Source organism: Mesoplodon densirostris, chromosome 2 (assembly GCF_025265405.1).
Source record: "Mesoplodon densirostris isolate mMesDen1 chromosome 2, mMesDen1 primary haplotype, whole genome shotgun sequence".
NCBI lineage: Eukaryota > Metazoa > Chordata > Mammalia > Artiodactyla > Ziphiidae > Mesoplodon > Mesoplodon densirostris.
The window spans coordinates 73,049,621-73,075,058 of record NC_082662.1 but is presented as its reverse complement, the minus strand read 5'-3'; positions in this window follow the sequence as shown (position 1 = coordinate 73,075,058).

The following is a 25,438-nucleotide window of genomic DNA, read 5'->3' as shown; positions in this document are numbered from 1 at the left end:
ATTTTTTTCCACATGATTATCTTACTTTTTCAATGTTTTTAATTAACTAATTAATGTCTTTTCTACTTATTTGCTATGTCATCTTTACATACTAAATTCTCCTATGCTTTTGTAATTTCTGGACTTTTAAAACTCTTCTATTTATGTTTGTGCATGTTTGTGTGTATGTATGTACATGCATGCATGCCAATATTATATGGTTTTAAATACTGAAGCTTTATAAGACGTTTTAATAACTGGAAGGTCTAGTTTCCTGCTCATGACTTTTCTCATTAAGATTTTCATGGCTCTATTTGATTGTTTATTTTTTTGTATGAATTTTTTTTTTTTTTTTTTTTTTTTTTGCTGTACGCGGGCCTCTCACTGCTGTGGCCTCTCCCGTTGCGGAGCACAGGCTCCGGACACACAGGCTCCGCGGCCATGGCTCGCGGGCCCAGCCGCTCCGCGGCATGTGGGATCCTCCGGGATCGGGGCACGAACCCGTGTCCCCTGCATCGGCAGGCGGACTCCCAACCACTGCGCCACCAGGGAAGCCCTGTATGAATTTTATTATCAGCTTATCTGTCTCCAAATATACTTGGATTGCTATTTTACATAGGATCACACAATTTTTATAGGTGAACTTAGGATAATGGACAACTTTATGACGTGTGTCTTCTTGTTCAAGAACACTGTCTCTATCTATTCAAGTTATTTCTGTTCTACAGTAGCTTTTCAGATTTCTTCATATAGTGTTTGCTCACTTTTTTGGTTAAATTTATTTCCAGATTTTTTTTTCTGTTGCTATTGGAAAGCCAAACTTTTATTGTACTTCAATTTCTACTGAACCTTTGAATGTAAATAAATTACTAGAAATGAGCCATAGACTTCTTGTTGAATAAGATTTGTATATTGGACTGGAAAATGGATATAAACCAAACCAGAGTTAGCTTTATCGTTCTTTTATATGATAAAGATAGCTCTCTATCAATTAAGAGGTAAAATATAGATTTTATCTATTTTACCATAATTACATATTAGTTCACTGGCTTAAATCATTTCAAATGTTAAGTTTTTGTTCTTTTTTCCCTTAAAAAGTCAGCAAGCAAGTAAATATAAAAACTGGCAATAAGTACAGCTTAAACTACATACACCTATAATTTTTGAAGATATACATCACAGGACAATCCTAGGATTCTATTCCTCCTTGACATGTGCTACTGGCCACTCCTTCTACCACTTAAGCAACCTCTGCATGTGCCCTTACTGAACGGTGATGAAGCTCTCTTGAACTGACATCTTATATTCATAATGTTCCTCCAATAACATTTCTTCCTACCTCCTATCTCAACATACAACTTAATCACAATGAACCAGCAACCCTTTTCCCAGGTTTCTTGGTCCTTACCATTTCACCAGTTCTTAGCATTGATTTTATTAAATCAGTACATAATTTATTTTAAACAAAGTATGTATCTCGTTTGAATGACGGTGACAATGTCTTCTCAACACTGCCCACAGCAGACAGAGGTTAATACACACAGGGAAAGGACTACTAAATCATGCTGTGTGTTTTGTATACTCAGCCAAAAGAAAAGCAGAATTTAATTCTTCTACATCATCTTTTCCCGTGTCTCAGTAGCATGACACCTTCCTCAATCACCTAACTAATGTGCGGAAAGAATGAAAACTCTTCGAGAAATCAGTGACTCAGAAAGTTACAACCCAAAAATTATGAAGCATCAAATGACATGCTATTTATCATTTTTCTTCTTCATAAAATCCACCACTTATAGACTCTGCTAGTGGCTATATATAAAAAGGTTCTCTGACTGTGTGGTTTAAAAATAGTAGATATATATGTGTAAGATATTTTTATCATAAAATTATTATTTATTCAAAAAGCCTTTAAAAATAGAGAAATGTAGGAACAAATCCCTGATTCATTCATGTTCCTAAATTCAATCACATCCTCTCCTTCAAATCTTTTGAAAGCATAATTTTACCCATACCTATCTATATACAATTTTATCCTGTATAACACAGCAAACACATTTTAATTTTTACAGTATATTTAAATTGTGAAAGAGTTTAAAGATAAAGTATAGAAAATAACACAACAGATTTCTCCCATCATTATATAGTTTAATTAGCTACTAGAGACAGTGGAATACAGCAGGAGGTACATGGCTTTGGAGTCAGACAGATGTGGGTTCATCTACTCTATGTGTCTTCCTCTATATGTTCTTCACTTTTTCCCTACCAATTGAATTACCGATTTTCAGCTCAGTGGAGGACCTCCCAGAATGAAAGTAACATTTCCTTGCCTTCTTGCAGCTAGTAGTTCTATCCAATGTGACGTGGGTGAAATGGTGTATGAAACCTCCTAGCCTGAACTTAAAAGTGGGGGAATATTCTCTTCCTCACCCCTTTCTCCTTTCTGCTAGCTGGAATGCATGTATGAAGGCTGGAGTTCAAGCAACCATCTTGATCTCAGCAACAAGAGCACATTTCTGGAGCAATGGAAACCTGAAAAAGTTTTGGTCTCTGAGGACTTTGTGGAATGCCATATTTGCCCCAGACTACCTATCATGGGCTTTTACGAGAGAGACTTTTATCCATGTTTAAGTCTTAGTTATGTTGGAGAAATTCTAAATCGCTCACAGCTTTATCTAACTCCAATTGATACAATTGCTTTCGGTACCAAATAATAGATGAACAGTGGTTTACACCAAAAGGATGTGTATTGTTTCCATAAAAAACAAACAAACAAAAACCTTCAAAGGCAGGTAATCCCAGGGTGGCTTGGCAGCTTGCTGAAACTTTCATGGACCTAGATTATTTTTCTTGTTTAGATCATCATTCGCATTACTTTACTCTTATCCCTTCATGATCCCCAAATGGTTGCTTCAGCCTCCAGCATCACCTACTTACATAAAAATGTTCAAAGGCAAGAAGAAAGGTTGTAGAAAAAGAAAAGGAAAAAAAAAAAAAAAAAAAAAAAGGTTGGAGCAAGGTATTTAAAGAAGCCCCAGCAAGTTATTTTTTTTTTCTGACTTACTTCACTCTGTATGACAGTCTCTAGGTCCACCCAAGTCTCTACAAATGACCCAGTTTCGTTCCTTTTTATGGCAGAGTAATATTCCATTGCATATATATACTGCATCTTCTTTTTTTATTAGTTTCTGCTTTATAAGAAAATGAATCACTCATACATATACATCTGTTCCCCCATACCTTCCCTCTTGCGTCTCCCTCCCTCCCTCCCTCCCTATCCCACCCCTCCAGGAGGTCACAAAGCACCGAGCTGATCTCCCTGTGCTATGCGGCTGCTTCTCACTATCTATCTACCTTACGTTTGGTACTGTATATATGTCCATGACTCTCTTTCACTTTGTCACAGCTTACCCTTCCCCCTCCCCGTATCCTCAAGTCCATTCTCAAGTAGCTCTGTGTCTTTATTCCTGTTTTACCCCTAAGTTCTTCATGACATTTGTTTTTCTTAAATTCCATATATATGTGTCAGCATACGGTATTTGTCTTTCTCTTTCTGAGTTACTTCACTCTGTATGACAGACTCTAGGTCTATCCACCTCATTACAAATAGCTCAGTTTCGTTTCTTTTTATGGCTGAGTAATATTCCATTGTATATATGTCCCAAATCTTCTTTATCCATTCATCCGATGATGGACACTTAGGTTGTTTCCATCTCTGGGCTATTGTGAATAGAGCTGCAATGAACATTTTGGTACATGTCTCTTTTTGAATTATGGTTTTCTCAGGGTATATGCCTAGTAGTGGGATTGCTGGGGGCATATGGTAGTTCTATTTTTAGTTTTTTAAGGAACCTCCATACTGTTCTCCATAGTGGCTCTACCAATTCACATTCCCACCAGCAGTGCAAGAGTGTTCCCTTTTCTCCACACCCTCTCCAGCATTTATTGTTTCTAGATTTCTTGATGATGGCCATTCTGACTGGTGTGAGATGATATCTCATTGTAGTTTTGATTTGCATTTCTTTAATGATTAATGATGTTGAGCATTCTTTCATGTGTTTGTTGGCAGTCTGTATATCTTCTTTGGAGAAATGCCTATTTAAGTCTTCTGCCCATTTTTGGATTGGGTTTTTTGTTTTTTTCCTATTGAGCTGCATGAGCTGCTTATAAATTTTGGAGATTAATCCTTTGTCAGTTGCTTCATTTGCAAATATTTTCTCCCATTCTGAGGGTTGTCTTTTGGTCTTGTTTATGGTTTCCTTTGCTGTGCAAAAGCTTTGAAGTTTCATTAGGTCCCATGTGTTTATTTTTGTCTTTATTTCCATTTCTCTAGGAGGTGGGTCAAAAAGGATCTTGCTGTGATTTATGTCATAAAGTGTTCTGCCTATGTTTTCCTCTAAGAGTTTGATAGTGTCTGGCCTTACATTTAGGTCTTTAATCCATTTTGAGCTTATTTTTGTGTATGCTGTTAGGGAGTGATCTAATCTCATACTTTTACATGTCCCTGTCCAGTTTTCCCAGCACCACTTATTGAAGAGGCTGTCCTTTCTCCACTGTACATTCCTGCCTCCTTTATCAAAGATAAGTTGACCGTATGTGCGTGGGTTTATCTCTGGGCTTTCTATCCTGTCCCATCCTGTTGATCTATCTTTCTGTTTTTGTGCCAGTACCACACTGTCTTGATTACTGTAGCTTTGTAGTATAGTCTGAAGTCAGGGAGCCTGATTCCTCCAGCTCCGTTTTTCATTCTCAAGATTGCTTTGGCTATTCGGGGTCTTTTGTTTTTCCAAACAAATTTTGAAATTTTTTGTTCTACCTCTGTGAAAAATGCCAGTGGTAGTTTGATAGGGATTGCATTGAATCTGTAGATTGCTTTCAGTAGTAGAGTCATTTTCACAATATTGATTCTTCCAATCCAGGATCATGGTATATCTCTACATCTATTTGTGTCATCTTTAATTTCTTTCATCAGTGTCTTATAATTTTCTGCATACAGGTCTTTTGTCTCCTTAGGTAGGTTTATTCCTAGATATTTTATTCTTTTTGTTGCAATGGTAAATGGCAGTGTTTTCTTGATTTCACTTTCACATTTTTCATCATTAGTGTACAGGAATGCCAGAGATTTCTGTGCATTAATTTTGTATCCTGCTACTTTACCAAATTCATTGATTAGCTCTAGTAGTTTTCTGGTAGCATCTTTAGGATTCTCTATGTATAGTATCATGTCATCTGCAAACAGTGACAGCTTTACTTCTTCTTTTCCAATTTGGATTCCTTTTATTTCCTTTTCTTCTCTGATTGCTGTGGCTAAAACTTCCAAAACTAAGTTGAATAAGAGTGGTGAGAGTGGGCAGCCTTGTGTTGTTCCTGGTCTTAGTGGAAATGGTTTCAGTTTTTCACCATTGAGGATGATGTTGGCTGTGGGTTTATCATATATGGCCTTTATTATGTTGAGGAAAGTTCCTTCTATGCCTACTTTCTGCAGGTTTTTTATCATAAATGGGCGTTGAATTTTGTCGAAAGCTTTCTCTGCATCTATTGAGATGATCGTATGGTTTTTCTTCTTCAATTTGTTAATATGGTGTATCACATTGATTGATTTGCGTATATTGAAGAATCCTTGCATTCCTGGAATAAACCCCACTTGATCATGGTGTATGATCCTTTTACTGTGCTGTTGGATTCTGTTTGCTAGTATTTTGTTGAGGATTTTTGCATCTATGTTCATCAGTGATATTGGCCTGCAGTTTTCTTTCTTTGTGACACCCTTGCCTGGTTTTGGTATCAGGGTGATGGTGGCCTCGTAGAATGAGTTTGGGAGTGCTCCTCCCTCTGCTATATTTTGGAAGAGTTTGAGAAGGATAGGTGTTAGCTCTTCTCTAAATGTTTGATAGAATTCGCCTGTGAAGCCATCTGGTCCTGGGCTTTTGTTTGTTGGAAGATTTTTAATCACAGTTTCAATTTCAGTGCTTGTGATTGGTCTATTCATATTTTCTATTTCTTCCTGATTCACTCTTCGTAGGTTGTGCATTTCTAAGAATTTGTCCATTTCTTCCAGGTTGTCCATTTTATTGGCATAGAGTTGCTTGTAGTAATATCTCATGATCTTTTGTATTTCTGCAGTGTCAGTTGTTACTTCTCCTTTTTCATTTCTAATTCTATTGATTTGACTCTTCTCCCTTTTTTTCTTGATGAGTCTGGCTAATGGTTTATCAATTTTGTTTATCTTCTCAAAGAACCAGCTTTTAGTTTTATTGATCTTTGCTATCATTTCCTTCATTTCTTTTTTATTTATTTCTGATATGATCTTTATGATTTCTTTCCTTCTGCTAACTTTGGGGGTTTTTTGTTCTTCTTTCTCTAATTAGGTGCAGGGTCAGGTTGTTTACTCGAGATGTTTACTGTTTCTTAAGGTGGGATTGTATTGCTATAAACTTCCCCCTTAGAACTGCTTTTGCTGAGTCCCATAGGTTTTGGGTCGTCGTGTCTCCATTGTCTTTTGTTTCTAGGTATTTTTTAATTTCCTCTTTGATTTCTTCAGTGATCACTTCGTTACTGAGTATTGTTTAGCCTCCATGTGTTTGTATTTTTTACAGATCTTTTCCTGTAATTGATATCTAGTCTCATAGCATTGTGGTTGGAAAAGATACTTGATACAATTTCAATTTTCTTAAATTTACCAAGGCTTGATTTGTGACCCAAGATATGATCCTGGAGAATGTTCCATGAGCACTTGAGAAAAATGTGTATTCTGTTCTTTTTGGATGGAATGTCCTATAAATATCAATTAAGTCCATCTTGTTTAATGTATCATTTAAAGCTTGTGTTTCCTTATTTATTTTCATTTTGCATGATCTGTCCATTGGTGAAAGTGGGTTGTTAAAGTCCCCTACTATGAGTGTGTTACTGTCGATTTCCCCTTTTATGGCTGTTAGTATTTGCCTTATGTATTGAGGTGCTCCTATGTTGGGTGCATAAATATTTACAATTGTTATATCTTCTTCTTGGATCGATCCCTTGATCATTATGTAGTGTCCTTCTTTGTCTCTTCTAATAGTCTTTATTTTAAAGTCTATTCTGTCTGATATGAGAATTGCTACTCCAGCTTTCTTTTGGTTTCCATTTGCATGGAATATCTTTTTCCATCCCCTTACTTTCAATCTGTATGTGTCTCTAGGTCTGAAGTGGGTCTCTTGTAGACAGCATATATATGGGTCTTGTTTTTGTATCCATTCAGCCAGTCTGTGTCTTTTGGTGGGAGCATTTAGTCCATTTACAGTTAAGGTAATTTTTGATATGTATGTTCCTATTCCCATTTCCTTAATTGCTTTGGGTTCGTTATTGTAGGTCTTTTCCTTCTGTTGTGTTTCTTGCCTAGAGAAGTTCCTTTAGCATTTGTTGTAAAGCTGGTTTGGTGGTGCTGAACTCTCTCAGCTTTTGCTTGTCTGTAAACGTTTTAATTTCTCCATCAAATCTGAATGAGATCCTTGCTGGGTAGAGTAGTCTTGGTTGCAGGTTTTTCTCCTTCATCACTTTAATTATGTCCTGCCACTCCCTTCTGGCTTGCAGAGTTTCTGCTGAGAGATCAGCTGTTATCCTGATGGGGATTCCCTTGTGTGTTATTTGTTGTTTTTCCCTTGCTGCTTTTAATATGATTTCTTTGTGTTTAATTTTTGACAGTTTGATTAATATGTGTCTTGGCGTATTTCTCCTTGGATTTATTCTGTATGGGACTCTCTGTGCTTCCTGGACTTGATTAACTATTTCCTTTCCTATATTAGGGAAGTTTTCAAGTATAATCTCTTCAAATATTTTCTCAGTCCCTTTCTTTTTCTCTTCTTCTTCTGGAACCCCTATAATTCGAATGTTGGTGCGTTTAATGTTGTCCCAGAGGTCTCTGAGACTGTCCTCTGTTCTTTTCATTCTTTTTTCTTTATTTTGCTCTGCATCAGTTATTTCCACTATTTTATCTTCCAACTCACTTATCCGTTCTTCTGACTCAGTTATTCTATTGATCCCATCTAGAGTATTTTTCATTTCATTTATTGTGTTTTTAATCAATGCTTGATTCATCTTTAGTTCTTCTAGGTCCTTGTTAACTGTTTCTTGCATTTTGTCTATTCTATTTCCAAGATTTTGGATCTTGGGAATAGAATCTTGGATCATCTTTACTATCATTATTCTGAATTATTTTTCAGGTAGACTGCCTATTTCCTCTTCATTTGTTAGGTCTGGTGGGTTTTTATCTTGCTCCTTCTCCTGCTGTGTGTTTTTCTTTCTTCTCATTTTGCTTATGTTACTGTGTTTGGGGTCTCCTTTTTGCAGGCTGCAGGTTCGTAGTTCCCGTTGTTTTTGGTGTCTGTCCCCAGTGGCTAAGGTTGGTTCAGTGGGTTGTGTAGGCTTCCTGGTGGAGGGGACTAGTGCCTGTGTTCTGGTGGATGATCTTTCTGGTGGACAGGTCCACGTCTGGTGGTGTGTTTTGGGGTGTCTGTGGACTTTTCATGATTTTAGGCAGCCTCTCTGCTAATGGGTGGCATTGTGTTCCTGTCTTGCTAGTTGTTTGGCATAGAGTGTCCAGCACTGTAGCTTGCTGGTCGTTCAGTGAAGCTGGGTGCTGGTGTTGAGATGGTGATCTCTGGAAGATTTTCACTGTTTGATATTATGTGGAGCTGGGAGGTCTCTTGTGGACCAGTGTCCTGAAGTTGGCTCTCCCACCTCAGAGGCACAGCACTGACTCCTGGCTCCTCAATTTGGGTTGATTCGTTGTCTATCGCAAGTTACTCTTAAGTCTTGTTGATCAGAACTATATTGCATGCCCATCCATGGATTTAACTACTTACAAAGGAGATTGGGACTAGTTTAATCAGCTCAGACTATTCTCAGTTCATCTCTTGGGGCTATTTACTTTTCTTCTCAAGCAAAATCAGGGCTCCATTAGTAATAAAGCTTCAAGAATGGCCAAAGGATGAATCATGTGGTTACACTAGCCATATGACCTTGGTTTTGTGTCATTACCTTTGTAATGGGGCGAAAATGGTGCCGACCTCTTAGGAAATCAAAAGAGATGTTATTTGAAAGGAGCTAATAAATGTAGTGTTTATACCGAATGCTTAATATATGGTGGTTATTATGACTATCATTATTTCTTTGAATTGATGTATCTTAGTTTACATAACTGATCCCATCTCAAAGATATTAGGTTATTTTTTGCTTTTCTCTGGCTACTCTAAAGTTAATATCCTTCTCTATACAATTTTTTTTCCCTCTCTCTGTTTAGGATTCTTTTCTTGGGTATACTCCTAAAAGTATAATTACTGGGTCCTTCAATATCAGTGGAATAGATTGTGGCCCTTCTGGGATAGTATGAAATTACATAGAAATCAGGAAGTCAGACACTCCTTATACCTTCCTAGGAAAGTATACTGGGCTACACATAAAGGAAGACTCAACTTTGGGGGATCATGAATATAAACAAACAGAATTAATCCTGAGATATGTTCATTTTGCCATGGTTCCAAACTTTGCTCTTCTGAACAGAAATCAGTGTGGCCTAATAGAAAGTTTATTAAACTTGTCTTCAAATTTCTGGGTTGAAATTTCTGCCTTGTCACTCTCTGTGTGACCTTGGGTATGACTCTCTGACTCCATTCCCTCATCTGTAAAATGGGGATTATAAACATGGCCTACCTACCTGAAACAAGTAAACAGATAGGGGAACACTTTGGAAATTGTGAAAGACTGTAGACATACAGATGATTATTAGTATCTAATGAAAAGATCTGAGATAGAAAAAAAGGGAATGTTTTCAGTTCAATACAACAAATATTTCTGTGTTCCAGGCATAGTTCTTAGTACTTAAATTATATTACCTCATTTAATCTTCCCAGTAAACTGAGGAGATAAATACCATTAGTATGGCCATTTTACAGATGAATAAACTGAGGCACAGAGAAGTTAAATACCTTGCCCACAGTCATTGTGGATTTGAACCCAGGAAGTTTGGTTCCAAAATGCTGAGGCTGTACCACAATGCTCTATAGTTTCTGTTGTGTTAAAAATGTTCAGATGAATGTCCCTTTCCTAAGACTTTAACAATAAAGCAGAAGACTTCCACCTGAGTGGCAGCCTGTGTAGCCAACATTCCCTATTCCTCTGGATAGTGAGTCCTCAGTGTAGCCACACTGGGCTTCACACAGTGTGGAACTTGAAGCAGGATCTAACAGACATAGGTTGGGCTTTTTTTTGTGGTTTCATGTGTTGAGATGTGTATCAATATAAAGGTCTATGTGTGATCAGACATTTTCACTAGTATTGAGCTCTAAAGAGAACATAGCAAACAAGCTATTCCTAGGACAAATTGTGAAGAAGGTGACATCATTTTTGATCTGCTTACCTACTGCTTTACGACAGCTCCTATCCCCTCTCAGTGTCTTCATGTTGCCCTTCTGCTCTTCATTTCCTCTCACCCATTTCTATGCCTGCCTGGTTAGTACCTGTTGCTCAGGATTAAACTCTCTATCCTCCCTAGCTAAAAACCTACTTTCAATTAACTTCCCCTTTAAAGGGACCTAATCAACGAACTTATTCATTATTTAAGGTGTTAATAACAGAAATGAAGCAATGTGCTAGCTTTCTTTCCAAAGATAAATGCATTTTAACACAAAGGAGGTGGTGGCTTAGTTTGCTGATGATAAAATTTTAGGCGTTAACAGAAACTGGTGGTGAGGAAGAATTTTGGGGTGGGATTTGCAGCACTCTTCAGCTCATGCCAACTGAGTCTAGTCTGTCTCAGACAGGAAGCAAGTAGGAGAAAGAGGTATGGTAAGGGAAAAGGCATCTTTGGCAGGTAGACAATTATTCTGGTTTTCTTTAGGAAAGCAAGTGTCAGCTCTCCCAAACTCCCTTGCAGTGAGAAGTGGCAATGACCAATGAGATAGTCATAGTCTATGCAGAATTTCTCATGTGGGTGCTTTACCTTTCTCCTGGTCACTTTCTCCTTCTTCTTTTCTGAAATGAAGACATAGACTGAGGCAGCAACAGCAGGTGTATGTTGATGGGTGGAGGGAAAAGGCTAGGTTAATCCCAAGCAGCTTGATTCTGACATCTTTAAGCCACTAATCAACACCAAAAAGGCATATCTCTGGGTGTGGAGTTATGTAGGGATCAAAAAATGTCCCTTATTTGTTTAAATTACTCTTTTTTGGTTACTTGTAGCAGAACACAATTCTTAATCAATATGACCTCTGGCTGAAATGGGCTAAAGGCATTTAAAATGGCCTTCAATGAGTACCTTGAAACTTTCTTATCTAAATATGTCTGAAGTATTTACTATTTATTAAGCACCCACTGCACCACTGGCTATTTATACAATCACATGAAGATGATATTATCAATGTCTGACAGAGGACACTGAAGCTCAGACAGTCTGAGCCATTTGCTTAAAGTCACACAGTGAATGAATGAAGGATTTGGTATAAACACTGGGTCTTTTGCTGAAGGGTATATATACATATATATTTCCACTCAGTTCTCCTGTCTTGTCTCCTAAGCAAGAACAGAGATTATGATCCATGTGGAAGTTGGTCAATGCTGAATTTATAAGAATTTTCATTTCCTGAAAATATTTCTTAAACTTAAATATTGTTTTATCAAACTATTAGGGTTTATTATAAAAATGATCTGTATATATGGGAAATACATGGGGCTCATGGGTAGTCTTAAAATAGACCTTAAAATTCAGGTAATACTTTAGAGGGGTGATAAGGGTCTTGAATAAGATGCAGAAAAATAACAATGCAGGAAGAAAATACAGGAATCTAAATATCAAGAAGAAGTGATGGAATAACACGTGGGCTTAACCCCTTTGGACACTTCAGCCTACTTTTCTTTCATGGTCACTACCACATATATATCCCTAACCTTTCAGCCCTTTTGCAAAGGTGGGTGATTGGTCCTGACAAGGATCAGATAAGTCATGGAGACAGAGCCATACATCCATTGTCATTTTGAAAGGAAAAAAAAATGTAAAGTGCATGCTATTTTTGTAAATAGGATTCAAAAGCCTAACGTTTTGACTAATCATTTCAGTTCTGGACACTTACCCTAAGGAAATAATTATTGACATGGGCAAAGAATTAAAGGAAAGATAATATTTGCAGTACTGTTTATGTAGACAATATACTGGGAACAACCTGAAAATTAAAATTTTGAATTTATAAATTTGAATGGTTATATTGGAGCATTTGGATGATTAAATACTTCATTCCAACAATAGAATGCCATGCAGCCATTTAAAATATAGCATAATCTTCTGTTGCTCTGTACTGCCAGTGAATAAGGTAGTATGTGCTGCATGATATCATTTTTTTTGTAAAAAATATAATGCATGCATTTTTATGTATAGAAAATACAATGGAGGGACATATATATGACAAATGTAAATGACAGTTATCTTTGGGAAGAGGAGTTTCAGGAATTTTTTAATTTTCTCCTGGTTACATACATTTTCTTACTTTGCTACATTGAAATATTATTTTTCTACATATCATTTTTGTTCTAAAGAAGAAACATTGAAAGTAAAAACAGTGAAAACTATAAAAGAGGCTACACGTGCAAATCATACAACAAACAAAGTAAATGGCCCACTCCTACACTGTCTGTAGACATTGCCATAAACAAATGCCAGAAGATTGTTAGTTATTTTGTGCTAACAGAAAACATTTTTTTTTCCCCTCAGGTGCTTGGCTCCTTAGAAATACAATGCCTCTCTCTGAACAGATTCTGGTTGGAAGGCACCATTGTTGTGTTCTAAGCAGAGGCAGAACCATATTATTAGCTATGTATAAAGGGAAGTACTCATTTTATAGCCCCTTAAAATAGCATTAACAATAACAAATGAAGATTCTCTTATACTACCTTCCCTAAGACACTAATGCTGCAATTTAAATTATTTATTTTCACTCTTGCCTGTCCTTCTCTCAGTGTTATCTGTTTGCACACGGGCAGGAGATGAAGAGCTCAAATGCCAATCAGAGACTGAACTGAGATTGTTGAAGGATGGAAAAAAAATTAGATATAGGCTGTCACTGAATATATCTTTTGCATTAAATTATAAGCAATATACTGTTAACATTTATATCAGGAAGGAGTACCAGAAATTTTCATTGTCCCATTTTCATTGTCCCATTTTCTCTTCACCATGTAAATGTCAAAAGTACATATCTAAGTATTCCATATTGCCAGGAATACGCATATCTGCATGTACACAACATTGTAGAGATGGCAAGACAAATGCTTTATTAAATTTTATGACTGATGCAGAATTTTAAGTTTGTTGTTTTCAACCCAAATTTAATATCTTGGGGTTTTGGTACATATAAGCTTGACAAATCAACTTTCTGTTCTTGAGTTAAAGGAAAATAAGAAGCATTCAGAAAATTTCATGAACTTCAAATGTCAGTTGCAACACAAGATTCTCATACAACTCTAAGTAAATCTGAAACATGTGGATTGAATTTTCCTAGCAATATTCTAGTGTTTGGAAGGAAAATCTGTGCAAAAATGTGTTGCGGGTTTTCTGAAACCCCAAAGTTGAAAAAACATTTTGATTTATTTAGATTTAGAAATGGGATAACCATTTTGCACCCTGGGGAAACCTAATTAAGTACCAAATTAAGTTCAGCACTGCATACACAGTGACCTGAATGAGTGAATCCCCCTTTTTAGTTGTATTAAAATGTTTTAATACATTGTAAGTATGGAATCTAATCAGTGAAGGAGCCAAGAGGTTTCTAACTACCCTATATAATCTCCGTCAGCTTCCCCTCAAGTCACCTCCGATAAACATGCAATAAATAAACAATAAGCAAACACAATATGTAAACCCAAACAACCATACCACCTAAGTAAAAATTGTGAGGCTGTTATACAAACTAAATCTCCAGACAAGTTTTACCATCCTCCAGAAATTCTTATGTTTCCACTAGTTAAGTATATGTAGGGGGCTTCCCTGGTGGCACAGTGGTTGAGAGTCCGCCTGCCGATGCAGGGGACACAAGTTCGTGCCCCGGTCCGGGAAGATCCCACGTGCCGTGGAGCGGCTGGGCCCTGTGAGCCATGGCCGCTGAGCCTGCGCGTCCGGAGCCTGTGCTCCACGATGGAAGAGGCCACAACAGTGAGAGGTCCGCGTACAACAAAAAAAATAAGAAAAAAGAAAAGTATATGTAGCAACACTGATGGACCTCCCTGATCTTGTTTTGTTATTTTTGGCTCTTATTGCACACCTTTGTCCTTTAGTTTGATTTGACTGGACTACTTCCCAACCCTCATTAAAGTTCCATTCAGGAACCCCTTGTTCCAGCAGTTCACACCTGTCTTTTACTCTGCTGGACTGGGGATTTACAGAAGATGACAGGAAGGAGGAGAAAACTGGCTAAAATACCTTTAGAGGAAGACTTCATTGCTATGGGCTACTATACCCTTATCAGACTATGGTTGCTATCTATTGGGTTGTCCCTCAAAAACACTGATTTGCAACTGCATTTTAGGAATATTTCCTCTTCCAGGTTAGGAGTCTCTTCCAAATTAGAGATTAAATAAATGGAATTGGTTTAGTACTTCCTCTTCTTGCCTTTCTAAAAATGTGAAATCATTATACAGAAACACAGAAATAAAAAAGTGTAAGCTTTCTATTCAGGAAGTCTTTGAATTACTTTTTCGTTACTGGTTATAAAAACTGGAGTAAGTACTTTAAATTCTGAAACTCATTTTCCTCTTTTGTAAATGTGGAGATACTAGTACCTCCCTCATTGTGCCATTTCAAGAATTAGTGAAATAGAACAAACAGTTTAACTGGCAAAGTGTTTTGTACATACTAAAAATTCAATTAATGCAACTTTCTCCTCCTCATTTCTTCTAATATCCTAATAACTACATTGCTTGGTATTTTGGTTCAAATCATCAAAGTATCAAAAACAAATAAAATAAAAATAAAATTTCAAAACCAGAACCCATTGTCTGTTATAAAATTCTCTAATTTTTTTTTTTTTGCGGTATGCGGGCCTCTCACTGTTGTGGCCTCCCCCGTTGCGGAGCACAGGCTCCGGACGCGCAGGCTCCGGACGCGCAGGCTCAGCGGCCATGGCTCACGGGCCCAGCCGCTCCGCGGCATATGGGATCCTCCCAGACCGGGGCACGAACCCGTATCCCCTGCATCGGCAGGCGGACTCTCAACCACTTGCGCCACCAGGGAGGCCCTAAATTCTCTAATTTTTGATGTCCAGGAATACAGAGATATTACGAAGCATCCCCTCCAAAACCATGACCAAATGTTTAGGTTCATCCTCGACAAATTAAGAAAGTGTCAGGGAATAATTAGAAAATGAACAATCTCTCTCTTTTCCTTTCTAAAACCAATAAGTATTAAAAAGAGAAAAAAACATATAAATACAATTAGAAAACATTAAGGAACACAGATATCTTAATTTTTCACTCACTATATATATAAAAAGTACATTTTTTCCAAGACCACAAAGACATTACAAAATTTAAAGATTCATGCTTTTTTCTCTATCAGGTATTAAACACTGGTTTGAAAGATATATGCTATTAGCAGGCATTGGGGACTAGGTAAAAAAAAAAAAAAAATTAGCCAAGAGAAAGCAATGATTCTCATTAAGTAAATTCCATTGAACTCTTTCTAGTAAGCATTATTCAGGTCATGAATGCTAATTTGTCCTGCAGGGGGCTGTGGGTAATTACCCAGAAAAACTATCAGCTTTATTGAGTTGCTACGAAACAGATTTACTGAATGGTACACTGTAAAGGAAGACAACCTTGATATGTACTCACAGAAGAGTGTATTTTTTTCCCCTACTGGGAAGATTTTAGAGCCTAGATAGAAATGATAATAAATGGCATTTTGCTTAGAAAAATAAAGCCACATTGGTGTCATTTCCTACTTAATAGTCAAATAAAATTCCTGACATGCAAAGACATGTATCTGAGTAGTGCCACCAAAATACTCGAACAATTTTAGCTTTCTGCATATTTAAAGTTGTGTAGAATCAGAACCATCTCAAAAAATGAAGCAAATATGGCACATTGGCTGCATTCCAGCAACTACACAGAACTGCTGATGTTACTAAAATCTAGACAATTTAGTCCCATATGGGAATCCATACCACAATTATATTGTCCCTGCTCTGACACAGCCCTGATTTTGCCTTTCTTTAAGCCTGGCTTTTTATAATTTTAATTCCCTTCACCAATAAAGCAATTTGTATTCACAAAGTCTGCCTGGCTAAGAAAGAAAGAAGAAGAAATCTGTTACATGACCTTGGTCTCTTTACAGTTGATTACAAGGAAACAAACTCTTCAACTCACCCACTCTCTCATCTTTTTTTAATTGATGTGGAAACATCACACTATAAACCGTTGAAGACTACACACAGCAGGCTGGAGGCTCATGAATTATAATGTAGATGTTTTAAAAATCACTTGGTTCGCTCATTTAGCATGATGAGGTAAAACCCATGCTAAGTTCACACAGACATACATCATGAACAAACACCTACATATTAAAGAGATAGCATTCTCCTTTTAAAAAATGGAAAAAGCTATTACAAAACGTTGAGATCTAAAAAGTGGTTTTTACAACTCCCCTTCCTTTCCTGAACTAACCTGAAAAATGTTCTTGCTTGATTCATTAAGGCCTATCCTGACACTTCATAAGTTTAACAAAAAGTAATCATTTCCAGGACATTGTTTTCTCTATAATTTGGCCCAAATAGTGTCAAATATTCACATGAAATATATTTTCTTTTTGACTCACCTTGCCTGTCTTACAACACAAAGTAGCACAGAAGAAACATGTAGAAAGTATAAATCATATCATACAATTAAACTTGATGGAAAAAGTGAGATTATTAATTTTTAAAAAATCCTATGTTGGGCTTCCCTGGTGGTGCAGTGGTTGGGAGTCCGCCTGCCGATGCAGGGGACGCGGGTTCGTGCCCCGGTCCGGGAAGATCCCACGTGCCGCGGAGCGGCTGGGCCCGTGGGCCGTGGCTGTTGAGCCTGCGCGTCCGGAGCCTGTGCTCCGCAACAGGAGAGGCCACAGTGGTGAGAGGCCTGCGTACCGCAAAAAAAAAAAAAAAAAAAAAAAAAAAAAAAAAAAATCCTATGTCACTTCCTTTTCCCTAAAAGAAAATAAAGGTGCAAGTTACCTGTAATTATTAACAGCAATACTTTTAGAGAACTGAAATATTAAAGAAGCAATCCTGAAGCTCCTTAATCATCTGTGTATTGAAAAGTCTGTGGTCTTCTTTAGTTGTGGTCTTATTTGAAAAGGGAGACAACATCCCTCGTGTTACCAGTAGCATTTTGATTGCCTATGATTGCTTATTTCAGAAGGGTTTTATTCCATGTTCAAAGTGTCTGGTGACAGCATCTGGCTGTAGCTGAAATATTTCATATTGTTTTAGATACAATATAAATTTTACCTTGAGGGGTAGGGATAGATTTTATGTATTAAAAAATTTTGTCCAAGATCAAGAAATATCTCCAGATAGTCTTTGTATACCATTCACATTTAGCACTAAGATACAGTTAAAATTGGAAGCTCTGATTGTATTCAGAGTTAATATGATTAAGCTTGCAGGGCATGCTCTTCCTTTCCTTTCTTCTGAAAACTTGTGCGAACTTGTATATACTCACATATCAAACCAAGAAAGCTATTTTTTCCTTGTCAAATAGTTTTTTAAAAGGAGCCTGAAAAAGGCACTATGAAAGAAGACAATCCAATAGTGGAGAGTTCAAACTGTTCATGTGTACTAATAATGAAATACACCAAAGTATTTTGCATTCTTTCTACACCTTGACAATGACAAAAAGGAGCCAACATAAATTTGCCCCCCGCCAGGGGGTTAAAAGCAGCTCTCAGGTTCACTGTAACTGTAACGTATGTCTAATAACAGCCTTTCGGTAGAATTTTTTTTTTAATCAATATTATTACCAATGCATATCTTCTCTTGTTCTAGCCTTGAGAATATAAAATTGTGTTTTATCATGGCTCATTTTAAGGGGAAATGAGTACCATATGTATTTCATACATAGTATTAAAGAGTTTGGATGTGTTTGTCAGGTTAACACTTCTGGTTCTAGTAGGGAATTTTGTTTTTCAGCCCTCTTTTCATTACTCACCTAGGACCTAATTTACCATCCTTACTCTGAAAAAATTCCCTCCAGTATTCAAAATTGGGCTGCTGGGGTACTTGCATGTTTCTGTCGAATCTGCTTTAAATGGGAGTATATGCACCTGAGAAATATTATTATATTCAGCTCTCACAGGATCATTATCACTCCTAACACAACTAACACGAATGTTAGTTCAGTCTAATTTAGTTCATTAGCAGGATAACTCCTTTGATTTCTAAAGTGGCATCATGACACTTTAATCAGTGGGTAGTAACAGCCTGTTTATTACCATCATTCATTTAACTTTTTCTCCTAACGGTGTTTGCTGGGTGAGAAGAAACTGAATATAGAACAAAGCTCCACAAGCTTTTTTTTTCTGGACTTGACTGTGTGCAGTGAAAGACTCAAGGCTTCCTTCATCTGTTGCCCTGGAATTTCCTCTGTTGGGCAGAATTGCAAGGATTAAAAAAGCTGTCCTGAGCATGTATTTCACTAAATCCTCACATGCCATTCAGAGTGGCTGCTGCCTGAACAAGTTCCTCCTGTTTGCACACAAGAAATGGCTGGTGCCGACAATTCAATAGAGAGCTTGCCTGGCACAGCGAGTCAGGGTGTTCGTTCAGCTTCGTGCCAGTTGTTAATCCATTTGCTTTACATAAACGATGGAAAATAGGGCTTTGTTACTTGAACTAGTTCTTCAGGCTCTGTGTAAAGGGTTTTTTTTTTTTATCATTCACGTTTTCTTTGTTTTTTAACAATTTCTAGCATCCTAATGCTTCTTGTTAGGAATTTGGCAATATGATTTCTACTACAAGGCAGGCAGGCACCAGGTTTACAGTACATTTATATGCACTGTCTGTCAAAATGCTACATATTCCACCTCAGTTACAAAGCACGTATCTGAATAGGGCAGGTCAATACAATAGGTAGAGTGGTAAAAGGAATGTGCCAGAAGCAGTTTTTATGTCTGTACTACTATAGGCAACATCATTTTTGCCATGTCACTTACATAATTTTTTTCTAAGTGATTTTGCACGAAAGGAAGACAATACACCTTGAACAGAACGAGGACTATATTGTCCCCAAGAGAATATGTGAAGGCAACCAGACCCTAAGATATGGTTAATGGGGTGTCAGAATTACTAGCAGACTTGTTGGCTTTGTGTGTTTTGTGCATTAATTTCCAATTCATTTTGGCAGTCAGGGTACTCTGTTACTCTAGATTTTAATCTTTCTGAAAGACAGGGATTTGATTCACAAAGAATGTGGCAGTGGTTGAAAGAAAGAAGGAAGCAAAGGGTGACTTGAAATGTGATTTCAGCATGAGAAGGGGGAAGAGGAGCTATGATACTGCATACATTAAAAGATGGATGGACTGCTCCATTAGTGGAGCAGAAGTTTCTAGAATTGAGCTGAAAGAAAAAGGGCAGAAGGAGTGGGAGCATTTTGAGCTTAGTTGTTCAAACTAAGTCCTGAAGAATATTTAATATATATTCTTGGTGCATATTTCACCTGCTAAAGGTTATGTCAGAGGTACATCTGGAAAATAAATGAAAGAACAGCATTTGTAACACTCTTTGTGAGACTGCAATACCCTCATTTGTGTTTTCCACTTTGACTCTTGGTGTGCTCTGTATAAAGTTGTCGTGGGTGTACAACTCATGCACAGAGCCTCAGACCAGTAGGGCCTGGCATTTGCTTTAATGCTCTTCTGTCACAGGATTGAAATCCCTTTTTTTTCCTCATAGGGCATGATTTTCATGTATAGTGTAATCAGATTGATAGAATATGACATCAGCCAGTGAATGTCTTGATCTTAAACAACTTGCAAAAATAGATTTTTATTACTTTCTTTAATCCTAATTTGATGCTATTAACCAATTCCATGATTTAAGTTGACTATTAATATCAGAATCGCTGATTTATCAGAATGTATTTCCTAATAATAAGATTTTCTTTTTAGCCTCTTTATTTTATTATTATTATTTTTTTTTGCGGTACGTGGGCCTCTCACTGCTGTGGCCTCTCCCATTGCAGAGCACAGGCTCCGGACGCGCAGGCTCAGCGGCCTATGGCTCACGGGCCCAGTCGCTCCGCGGCATGTGGGATCTTCCCAGACTGGGGCATGAGCCCGCGTCCCCTGCATCGGCAGGCGGACTCTCAACCACTGCGCCACCAGTTTTTTTTTTTTTGAGATATAATTGACATAGAACACCATATAAATTTAAGATGAACAATGTGGTGATTTGATACACACATATATTGCAAAATGATTACCACAATAAGGTTAGTTAACACAACCATCACCTCATAATTACACTTTTTTTGTGGTGAGAAAATTTAAGACCTACTCTCTTAGCAACTTTCAAGTATATAAAACAGTATTGTTAACTGTAGTCACCATGCTGAATATTAGATACCTACTGGATTGGCCAAAAGGTTTGTTTGGTTTTTTTGGTAAGATGGCTCCAGTAGCACTTCGTTGTCTTTAACTTCATTTGAAACAATTTGTTAGGTTGTATGTGACGGCTGTCATATCAACGTGCATTTAAAAAAAGACATCAAAATTGGTGAATTTTTGTGTAGCCATTTTAATATTGAAGATGGAAGAAAAGAAGCAACATTTTCGGCCTACTATGCCTTATTATTTCAAGAAAGGTATAAACGCAACTGAAACGCAAAAAAAAAAAACCAACGAGATTTGTGCAGTGTATGGAGAAGGTTCTGTGACTGATCAAACATGTCAAAAGTGGTTTGTGAAGTTTGGTGCAGTTCTTTGCTCAAAAGATAAAAAAAGTTTTGGGAAGATGGAATTATGAAGTTGACTGAAAAATGGCAGAAGGTAGTGGAACAAAAGGGTGAATACGTTGTTCAATAAAGTTCTTGGTGAAAATGAAAAATGTGTCTTTTATTTTTACTTCAAAACCGAAGGCAATTTTTGGCCAACCCAATAGAACTTATTCATCTTATAAGTGGAAGTTTATACCCTTTGACTATCATTTCCCCATTTCCTCCACCCCCAGGCTCTGGCAACAACCATTCTACTCTTTGTTACTATGAGTTTGGCTTTTGTTTTTAGATTTCACATATAAGTGAGATCATATAGTATATTCCTTTCTTTGACTGACTTATTTCACTTAGCAAAACACCCCTCAAGGTTCATCTATGTTGTCAAAATGGCAGGGTTTCCTTTTTTTTTTTTATGGCTGAGTAATATTCTATTACTCTTTATCCATGGACACTTAGGTCGTTTCCATGTCTTGGCTGTTATGAATAACACTGCAATGAATACAGGGGTGCATAAATCACCTTGAGATAGTGATTTCTTTTCCTTTGGATATATACCCAGATGTAGAGTTGCTGAGTCATATGGTAGCTCTATTTTTAATTTTTTGAGGAACTTCTTTACTGTTTTCTATAATGGCTGTACCAACTTACATTTCCACCAACAGTACACAAGGGTTTCCTTTTTCCACATCTTTGTTAGCACTTGTTATCCTTTTTTTTTTTTTTTTTTTTTGAAGTACGCAGGCCTCTCACTGTTGGGGCCTCTCCCGTTGTGGAGCACAGGCTCTGGACGCGCAGGCTCAGCAGCCATGGCTCACGGGCCCAGCCACTCCGCGGCATGCGGGATCTTCCCGGACCAGGGCACGAACCCATGTCCTCTGCATTGGCAGGTGGACTCTCAACCACTGCGCCACCAGGGAAGCCCTCCTTGTCTTTTTGATGATAGCCATTCTAACAAATGTGAGATAATATCTCATTGTGGTTTACTTTGTATTTCCCTGATCATTAGTGATGTTGAGCATCTTTTCATGTACCTGTTGGCCATTTGTGTATCTGCTTTGGAAGAATGTCTAGTCAGGTTCTCTGCCCATTCTTTAAATCAGATGATGATGATGATGATGATGATAATGATGATGATGATGATTTGCTATTGAGTTATATGAGTTCCTTATATATTTTGGATATTAACCCCTTCTCTGATACATGGTTTGCAAATATTGTCTCCCATTCTGCAAGTTGCCTCCTCATTCTGTGAATTGTTTCTTTTGCTGTGCAGAAGGTTTTTCGTTTGATATATGAAATTCTTAATAATTTTATCTTTGAACTTGTATAAATAAGTCTGAGGGGACAATGGAATATGCACATACATGCAACGTATGTGTCTACTGTTTCTTGTGTCCTCGTTCACACAGAACTTTGGTGATGCCTCATGAGCACAAAATTTTGATGGACCCGTAATGTGTGGGAGTTCAGTGAGTCTCAAAGTGAGTACAAGGTAAGAATGTTATGTCTGTTATGAGGTGGTGGTGATGATTAAGACATAAAATGAAAACTAAAATATAGGGCAAAACATAGCCTTTTTTCCTTTCAGTCCTTCCTTACTCTGTAGTGAGGTAGAGAGTGATGATAGAATGTACATGTATCAAGAAGTGAAATGAAAATAGTTGAGTTCGTTTTGTGTAGCATTTCCACTGTTCTGGTAAGAATAAAATGCAAATACATATCCAAGTTATGGAATATGAATTGTGTAATTTCAGCAATTCTATGTGACTTAAATGTTCTTATATTTGCATTTGAAATGGGCATTGTGCAATATAAAATTGAATAAAATTCATGCTAATAATTAAAAATTTTACTCTACTTAGGAATGACATTAAGTAGCAAATAAACACCAACCCAAGTCAAGAGAAAGAGACCTTGGAGGAAAGGAAAAGAAAGCTGTATATTTTAGTACCATTATTTTGAACAACAGTCTCCATATTTTAATTTTGTACTGAGCCCCACAAATATGTAGCTGGCTCTAAAAGTAGGAAATATTTCTACCAGGAAAATAGAAAATGTGCTGTGTCACCAGGTAGCATAAGGTAAACTTTCACGTTTCTAAATTATTTTATCTTTGAAGGAGTGTTATTCAATCTAGATTACAATAGTAAATGGAGCTCTTTCTTGTGGTATCAAGAATCAACTCAGGCAAACATGTCAGCCCCCTGTCATTGTTCTACTCAGCACAGCTCAGCAACATGATGGCTACCTCTCTGGTTATGAAAAATGATGTATTACCAGTTGCTTCCACGTGCTGCCTGCCTCCTGAGGAACAAGATAAATGGCTGCCATATAATGTGCAATGGAGGACTTGAGAGTAATACACTTTCATAATATGTGGTCAACAAGGAGAGTGTCATTTTATATTCTCACCAGCAATGTGCCAAGGGTTCTAATTTCTCGACAGCCTCACTACCAATTTTTTTTTTTTTTTGATAATAGCTATCCTAGTGGGAAAACTTACTTTATCTTTTATGTTTCATTAATATTTTTTCCTTTTTGTTCTGTGTAAAACTCTGGTGATATGATTTCTAAGTGACTGATACTGAGTTGAGGTTATTTTCAGCCCAAGAATATATTATTCTTTCTTTCTCACCAGATCTATTAGGTTTTTCAAGAGAGCATAGTAATACTCTGTGTTTGTAATTGCAGATTATGTGTATATGCATGTATATGTATGTTACTATCATTCTATTTGTTTTTGGTATATTATCAATACGTACTGCCATAAGAATACTGAGAAAGGTAGGCTAAATATTTCTTTTGACATCTTGTTTTTTACCGAAATGATAGGCTTTTGTTTTGGGATTTGCTAGTGGTGGAATCAATATATCTCTTTTTAACTTTTTGCACTGAGGTTCACATCATGTTGCACCGGCAATATGCTCCTATTAAATAAGACAAACAGGTGGTTCTATGTTTTGTGGTAATTTTAACAATTGGGTTCAAGTCCCATTCCCTCTTCTAAATTAAGTGCAAGGAGATCCATCACCCCGGCCAATAACTTCCATGGCAGGTTGTGTGGACCTCACCATATAGGCTCCAGTGATCATGTGTGTGAATCATAGCATTTATGCTGCCTCAGGCACTGGCATATGAAAGCACAGCCTAGATCCAGCTGATTAAGCTGTAGCATAAAACAACACTTCAGTAGTCAGGAATATGACAGCCCACAATGGTTTATTGGACCGAAGAGTATAACATTGTAATTTACTTCTCTAATACATGTCATATTTTCTCTTATTGTTTCCCCTTATGGAGTGAAATATGTAGGTTAGAGATTGCTGTACAAGCTTCATGTGTTATGTCCCTCCAAAATTAGAGGGTAACAAACTGTCTTTATTATCCTGTGCCTTTGGTTAGCTGCTACAAACCACAGAAACCACTGCAGGTGAGCATCTAGTGGTTTAAAAAGTCAAGGCAAACTAAAAGATTTCATGTCTCTGCCTGAAGCTATTTTTGAACCACAGTACAGCTAGACACAATTATTATACTTCCTGGCCCTTCCTTCTTATTGTACTTTCCTAACCATTTTTTCTTTCTTATTGACAGGAAACCAGGATTTATAAAGTCTGGCTCAATGCAAATACTTAAAGACTTAATTTTTTCCCTCCCCCAAAACATAACAATATAAGTTGAATAGTGTTTTGGTGAGTTTATTTTTCTTTTTAAACTGGAATTCATGGCTGTTCTCCAACTGAAAACAGCACTAGTCACAGATAATTTAAAGAGAATAGCTTGCTTGTTTGTCAAGCAAACATGTGTAATCTGATGAAATTATTAATGTCACAGTGTTAACTCTCTTCTCATAAATACAGTTAACATTGCTGACACTGCAATTATGCTCAAATGTTCCGGCTCTTTGCTTATTCGCTCAATCTGTCAGTCCAGTACGGGGGAGACAAATTGCGGTGGGCACTTGACAATGCACAAAAGAGGTATAAACCTCTTCTGATTAAACCTTGATGAAAGATTAAATGGTTCTGAATGCTTGCCAGATTCTTATGATATGACATTTTTAACCAGTGGTAATAAAAAGCTCTATTCAATAGAGGTTTTTTTAGAAAAGATGACAAAGATGACATATATACACATATATTAAGATGTGCATAGGCATGTGCTAGAGTAAGAAAGAGCACAGTCACCTCTTATCTTGGATTTAAACTTTGTAAACAATATCAATCATACTACTGGCTAGATTATTTTTTAACATCTTTATTGGAGTATAATTGATTTACTACATTGTGTTAGTTTCTGCTGTATAATAAAGTGAATCAGCTATACATATACATATATCCCTATATATCCTCCCTCTTGCGTCTCCCTCCCACCCTCCCTATTCCACCCCTCTAGGTGGTCACAAAGCACCGAGCTGATCTCCCTGTGCTATGCAGCTGCTTCCCACCAGCTATTTTACATTTGGTAGTATTTATAAGTT